Raw genomic sequence first — 7,508 nt, 5'->3', positions numbered from 1 at the left:
AAATCATAAGTAGCAACATTCTAGAGCTCAGATTGTGATGTCATAATGCCTCATTCCACCAATGCCTAAGCTCCGTCCTCATCTGCACAAGCCTCACACACTTTAGAATCTTAAGTAGCAACATTCTAGAGCTCAGACTGTGATGTCATAATGCCTCATTCCACCAATGCCTAAGCTCCGTCCTCATCTGCACAAGCCTCACACACTTTAGAATCATAAGTAGCAACATTCTAGAGCTCAGATTGTGATGTCATAATGCCTCATTCCACCAATGCCTAAGCTCCGTCCTCATCTGCACAAGCCTCAAACACTTTGAAATCATAAGTAGCAACATTCTAGAGCTCAGACTGTGATGTCATAATGCCTCATTCCACCAATGCCTAAGCTCCGTCCTTATCTGCACAAGCCTCAAACCCTTTAAAATCATAAGTAGCAACATTCTAGAGCTCAGATTGTGATGTCATAATGCCTCATTCCACCAATGCCTAAGCTCCGTCCTCATCTGCACAAGCCTCAAACACTTTGAAATCATAAGTAGCAACATTCTAGAGCTCAGATTGTGATGTCATAATGCCTCATTCCACCAATGCCTAAGCTCCGTCCTCATCTGCACAAGCCTCACACACTTTAGAATCTTAAGTAGCAACATTCTAGAGCTCAGACTGTGATGTCATAATGCCTCATTCCACCAATGCCTAAGCTCCGTCCTCATCTGCACAAGCCTCAAACACTTTGAAATCATAAGTAGCAACATTCTAGAGCTCAGATTGTGATGTCATAATGCCTCATTCCACCAATGCCTAAGCTCCGTCCTCATCTGCACAAGCCTCACACACTTTAGAATCTTAAGTAGCAACATTCTAGAGCTCAGACTGTGATGTCATAATGCCTCATTCCACCAATGCCTAAGCTCCGTCCTCATCTGCACAAGCCTCACACACTTTAGAATCATAAGTAGCAACATTCTAGAGCTCAGATTGTGATGTCATAATGCCTCATTCCACCAATGCCTAAGCTCCGTCCTCATCTGCACAAGCCTCAAACACTTTGAAATCATTAAGTAGCAACATTCTAGAGCTCAGACTGTGATGTCATAATGCCTCATTCCACCAATGCCTAAGCTCCGTCCTTATCTGCACAAGCCTCAAACCCTTTAAAATCATAAGTAGCAACATTCTAGAGCTCAGATTGTGATGTCATAATGCCTCATTCCACCAATGCCTAAGCTCCGTCCTCATCTGCACAAGCCTCAAACACTTTGAAATCATAAGTAGCAACATTCTAGAGCTCAGATTGTGATGTCATAATGCCTCATTCCACCAATGCCTAAGCTCCGTCCTCATCTGCACAAGCCTCACACACTTTAGAATCATAAGTAGCAACATTCTAGAGCTCAGACTGTGATGTCATAATGCCTCATACCACCAATGCCTAAGCTCCGTCCTCATCTGCACAAGCCTCAAACACTTTGAAATCATAAGTAGCAACATTCTAGAGCTCAGATTGTGATGTCATAATGCCTCATTCCACCAATGCCTAAGCTCCGTCCTCATCTGCACAAGCCTCACACACTTTAGAATCTTAAGTAGCAACATTCTAGAGCTCAGATTGTGATGTCATAATGCCTCATTCCACCAATGCCTAAGCTCCGTCCTTATCTGCACAAGCCTCAAACACTTTGAAATCATAAGTAGCAACATTCTAGAGCTCAGATTGTGATGTCATAATGCCTCATTCCACCAATGCCTAAGCTCCGTCCTCATCTGCACAAGCCTCACACACTTTAGAATCTTAAGTAGCAACATTCTAGAGCTCAGACTGTGATGTCATAATGCCTCATTCCACCAATGCCTAAGCTCCGTCCTCATCTGCACAAGCCTCAAACACTTTGAAATCATAAGTAGCAACATTCTAGAGCTCAGATTGTGATGTCATAATGCCTCATTCCACCAATGCCTAAGCTCCGTCCTCATCTGCACAAGCCTCACACACTTTAGAATCTTAAGTAGCAACATTCTAGAGCTCAGACTGTGATGTCATAATGCCTCATTCCACCAATGCCTAAGCTCCGTCCTCATCTGCACAAGCCTCACACACTTTAGAATCATAAGTAGCAACATTCTAGAGCTCAGATTGTGATGTCATAATGCCTCATTCCACCAATGCCTAAGCTCCGTCCTCATCTGCACAAGCCTCAAACACTTTGAAATCATAAGTAGCAACATTCTAGAGCTCAGACTGTGATGTCATAATGCCTCATTCCACCAATGCCTAAGCTCCGTCCTTATCTGCACAAGCCTCAAACCCTTTAAAATCATAAGTAGCAACATTCTAGAGCTCAGATTGTGATGTCATAATGCCTCATTCCACCAATGCCTAAGCTCCGTCCTCATCTGCACAAGCCTCAAACACTTTGAAATCATAAGTAGCAACATTCTAGAGCTCAGATTGTGATGTCATAATGCCTCATTCCACCAATGCCTAAGCTCCGTCCTCATCTGCACAAGCCTCACACACTTTAGAATCTTAAGTAGCAACATTCTAGAGCTCAGACTGTGATGTCATAATGCCTCATTCCACCAATGCCTAAGCTCCGTCCTCATCTGCACAAGCCTCAAACACTTTGAAATCATAAGTAGCAACATTCTAGAGCTCAGATTGTGATGTCATAATGCCTCATTCCACCAATGCCTAAGCTCCGTCCTCATCTGCACAAGCCTCACACACTTTAGAATCTTAAGTAGCAACATTCTAGAGCTCAGACTGTGATGTCATAATGCCTCATTCCACCAATGCCTAAGCTCCGTCCTCATCTGCACAAGCCTCACACACTTTAGAATCATAAGTAGCAACATTCTAGAGCTCAGATTGTGATGTCATAATGCCTCATTCCACCAATGCCTAAGCTCCGTCCTCATCTGCACAAGCCTCAAACACTTTGAAATCATAAGTAGCAACATTCTAGAGCTCAGATTGTGATGTCATAATGCCTCATTCCACCAATGCCTAAGCTCCGTCCTCATCTGCACAAGCCTCACACACTTTAGAATCTTAAGTAGCAACATTCTAGAGCTCAGACTGTGATGTCATAATGCCTCATTCCACCAATGCCTAAGCTCCGTCCTCATCTGCACAAGCCTCAAACACTTTGAAATCATAAGTAGCAACATTCTAGAGCTCAGATTGTGATGTCATAATGCCTCATTCCACCAATGCCTAAGCTCCGTCCTCATCTGCACAAGCCTCACACACTTTAGAATCTTAAGTAGCAACATTCTAGAGCTCAGACTGTGATGTCATAATGCCTCATTCCACCAATGCCTAAGCTCCGTCCTCATCTGCACAAGCCTCACACACTTTAGAATCATAAGTAGCAACATTCTAGAGCTCAGATTGTGATGTCATAATGCCTCATTCCACCAATGCCTAAGCTCCGTCCTCATCTGCACAAGCCTCAAACACTTTGAAATCATAAGTAGCAACATTCTAGAGCTCAGACTGTGATGTCATAATGCCTCATTCCACCAATGCCTAAGCTCCGTCCTTATCTGCACAAGCCTCAAACCCTTTAAAATCATAAGTAGCAACATTCTAGAGCTCAGATTGTGATGTCATAATGCCTCATTCCGCCAATGCCTAAGCTCCGTCCTCATCTGCACAAGCCTCAAACACTTTGAAATCATAAGTAGCAACATTCTAGAGCTCAGATTGTGATGTCATAATGCCTCATTCCACCAATGCCTAAGCTCCGTCCTCATCTGCACAAGCCTCACACACTTTAGAATCTTAAGTAGCAACATTCTAGAGCTCAGACTGTGATGTCATAATGCCTCATTCCACCAATGCCTAAGCTCCGTCCTCATCTGCACAAGCCTCAAACACTTTGAAATCATAAGTAGCAACATTCTAGAGCTCAGATTGTGATGTCATAATGCCTCATTCCACCAATGCCTAAGCTCCGTCCTCATCTGCACAAGCCTCACACACTTTAGAATCTTAAGTAGCAACATTCTAGAGCTCAGACTGTGATGTCATAATGCCTCATTCCACCAATGCCTAAGCTCCGTCCTCATCTGCACAAGCCTCACACACTTTAGAATCATAAGTAGCAACATTCTAGAGCTCAGATTGTGATGTCATAATGCCTCATTCCACCAATGCCTAAGCTCCGTCCTCATCTGCACAAGCCTCAAACACTTTGAAATCATAAGTAGCAACATTCTAGAGCTCAGACTGTGATGTCATAATGCCTCATTCCACCAATGCCTAAGCTCCGTCCTTATCTGCACAAGCCTCAAACCCTTTAAAATCATAAGTAGCAACATTCTAGAGCTCAGATTGTGATGTCATAATGCCTCATTCCACCAATGCCTAAGCTCCGTCCTCATCTGCACAAGCCTCAAACACTTTGAAATCATAAGTAGCAACATTCTAGAGCTCAGATTGTGATGTCATAATGCCTCATTCCACCAATGCCTAAGCTCCGTCCTCATCTGCACAAGCCTCACACACTTTAGAATCTTAAGTAGCAACATTCTAGAGCTCAGACTGTGATGTCATAATGCCTCATTCCACCAATGCCTAAGCTCCGTCCTCATCTGCACAAGCCTCAAACACTTTGAAATCATAAGTAGCAACATTCTAGAGCTCAGATTGTGATGTCATAATGCCTCATTCCACCAATGCCTAAGCTCCGTCCTCATCTGCACAAGCCTCACACACTTTAGAATCTTAAGTAGCAACATTCTAGAGCTCAGACTGTGATGTCATAATGCCTCATTCCACCAATGCCTAAGCTCCGTCCTCATCTGCACAAGCCTCACACACTTTAGAATCATAAGTAGCAACATTCTAGAGCTCAGATTGTGATGTCATAATGCCTAATTCCACCAATGCCTAAGCTCCGTCCTCATCTGCACAAGCCTCAAACACTTTGAAATCATAAGTAGCAACATTCTAGAGCTCAGATTGTGATGTCATAATGCCTCATTCCACCAATGCCTAAGCTCCGTCCTCATCTGCACAAGCCTCACACACTTTAGAATCTTAAGTAGCAACATTCTAGAGCTCAGACTGTGATGTCATAATGCCTCATTCCACCAATGCCTAAGCTCCGTCCTCATCTGCACAAGCCTCAAACACTTTGAAATCATAAGTAGCAACATTCTAGAGCTCAGATTGTGATGTCATAATGCCTCATTCCACCAATGCCTAAGCTCCGTCCTCATCTGCACAAGCCTCACACACTTTAGAATCTTAAGTAGCAACATTCTAGAGCTCAGACTGTGATGTCATAATGCCTCATTCCACCAATGCCTAAGCTCCGTCCTCATCTGCACAAGCCTCACACACTTTAGAATCATAAGTAGCAACATTCTAGAGCTCAGATTGTGATGTCATAATGCCTCATTCCACCAATGCCTAAGCTCCGTCCTCATCTGCACAAGCCTCAAACACTTTGAAATCATAAGTAGCAACATTCTAGAGCTCAGACTGTGATGTCATAATGCCTCATTCCACCAATGCCTAAGCTCCGTCCTTATCTGCACAAGCCTCAAACCCTTTAAAATCATAAGTAGCAACATTCTAGAGCTCAGATTGTGATGTCATAATGCCTCATTCCACCAATGCCTAAGCTCCGTCCTCATCTGCACAAGCCTCAAACACTTTGAAATCATAAGTAGCAACATTCTAGAGCTCAGATTGTGATGTCATAATGCCTCATTCCACCAATGCCTAAGCTCCGTCCTCATCTGCACAAGCCTCACACACTTTAGAATCTTAAGTAGCAACATTCTAGAGCTCAGACTGTGATGTCATAATGCCTCATTCCACCAATGCCTAAGCTCCGTCCTCATCTGCACAAGCCTCAAACACTTTGAAATCATAAGTAGCAACATTCTAGAGCTCAGATTGTGATGTCATAATGCCTCATTCCACCAATGCCTAAGCTCCGTCCTCATCTGCACAAGCCTCACACACTTTAGAATCTTAAGTAGCAACATTCTAGAGCTCAGACTGTGATGTCATAATGCCTCATTCCACCAATGCCTAAGCTCCGTCCTCATCTGCACAAGCCTCACACACTTTAGAATCATAAGTAGCAACATTCTAGAGCTCAGATTGTGATGTCATAATGCCTCATTCCATCAATGCCTAAGCTCCGTCCTCATCTGCACAAGCCTCAAACACTTTGAAATCATAAGTAGCAACATTCTAGAGCTCAGACTGTGATGTCATAATGCCTCATTCCACCAATGCCTAAGCTCCGTCCTTATCTGCACAAGCCTCAAACCCTTTAAAATCATAAGTAGCAACATTCTAGAGCTCAGATTGTGATGTCATAATGCCTCATTCCACCAATGCCTAAGCTCCGTCCTCATCTGCACAAGCCTCAAACACTTTGAAATCATAAGTAGCAACATTCTAGAGTTCAGATTGTGATGTCATAATGCCTCATTCCACCAATGCCTAAGCTCCGTCCTCATCTGCACAAGCCTCACACACTTTAGAATCTTAAGTAGCAACATTCTAGAGCTCAGACTGTGATGTCATAATGCCTCATTCCACCAATGCCTAAGCTCCGTCCTCATCTGCACAAGCCTCAAACACTTTGAAATCATAAGTAGCAACATTCTAGAGCTCAGATTGTGATGTCATAATGCCTCATTCCACCAATGCCTAAGCTCCGTCCTCATCTGCACAAGCCTCACACACTTTAGAATCTTAAGTAGCAACATTCTAGAGCTCAGACTGTGATGTCATAATGCCTCATTCCACCAATGCCTAAGCTCCGTCCTCATCTGCACAAGCCTCACACACTTTAGAATCATAAGTAGCAACATTCTAGAGCTCAGATTGTGATGTCATAATGACTCATTCCACCAATGCCTAAGCTCCGTCCTCATCTGCACAAGCCTCACACACTTTAGAATCATAAGTAGCAACATTCTAGAGCTCAGATTGTGATGTCATAATGCCTCATTCCACCAATGCCTAAGCTCCGTCCTCATCTGCACAAGCCTCAAACACTTTGAAATCATAAGTATCAACATTCTAGAGCTCAGACTGTGATGTCATAATGCCTCATTCCTCCAATGCCTAAGCTCCGTCCTTATCTGCACAAGCCTCAAACCCTTTAAAATCATAAGTAGCAACATTCTAGAGCTCAGATTGTGATGTCATAATGCCTCATTCCACCAATGCCTAAGCTCCGTCCTCATCTGCACAAGCCTCAAACACTTTGAAATCATAAGTAGCAACATTCTAGAGCTCAGATTGTGATGTCATAATGCCTCATTCCACCAATGCCTAAGCTCCGTCCTCATCTGCACAAGCCTCACACACTTTAGAATCTTAAGTAGCAACATTCTAGAGCTCAGACTGTGATGTCATAATGCCTCATTCCACCAATGCCTAAGCTCCGTCCTCATCTGCACAAGCCTCAAACACTTTGAAATCATAAGTAGCAACATTCTAGAGCTCAGATTGTGATGTCATAATGCCTC

Source organism: Geotrypetes seraphini, chromosome 2, assembly GCF_902459505.1.
Source record: "Geotrypetes seraphini chromosome 2, aGeoSer1.1, whole genome shotgun sequence".
NCBI lineage: Eukaryota > Metazoa > Chordata > Amphibia > Gymnophiona > Dermophiidae > Geotrypetes > Geotrypetes seraphini.
Note: the sequence above shows the minus strand (reverse complement) of the source record.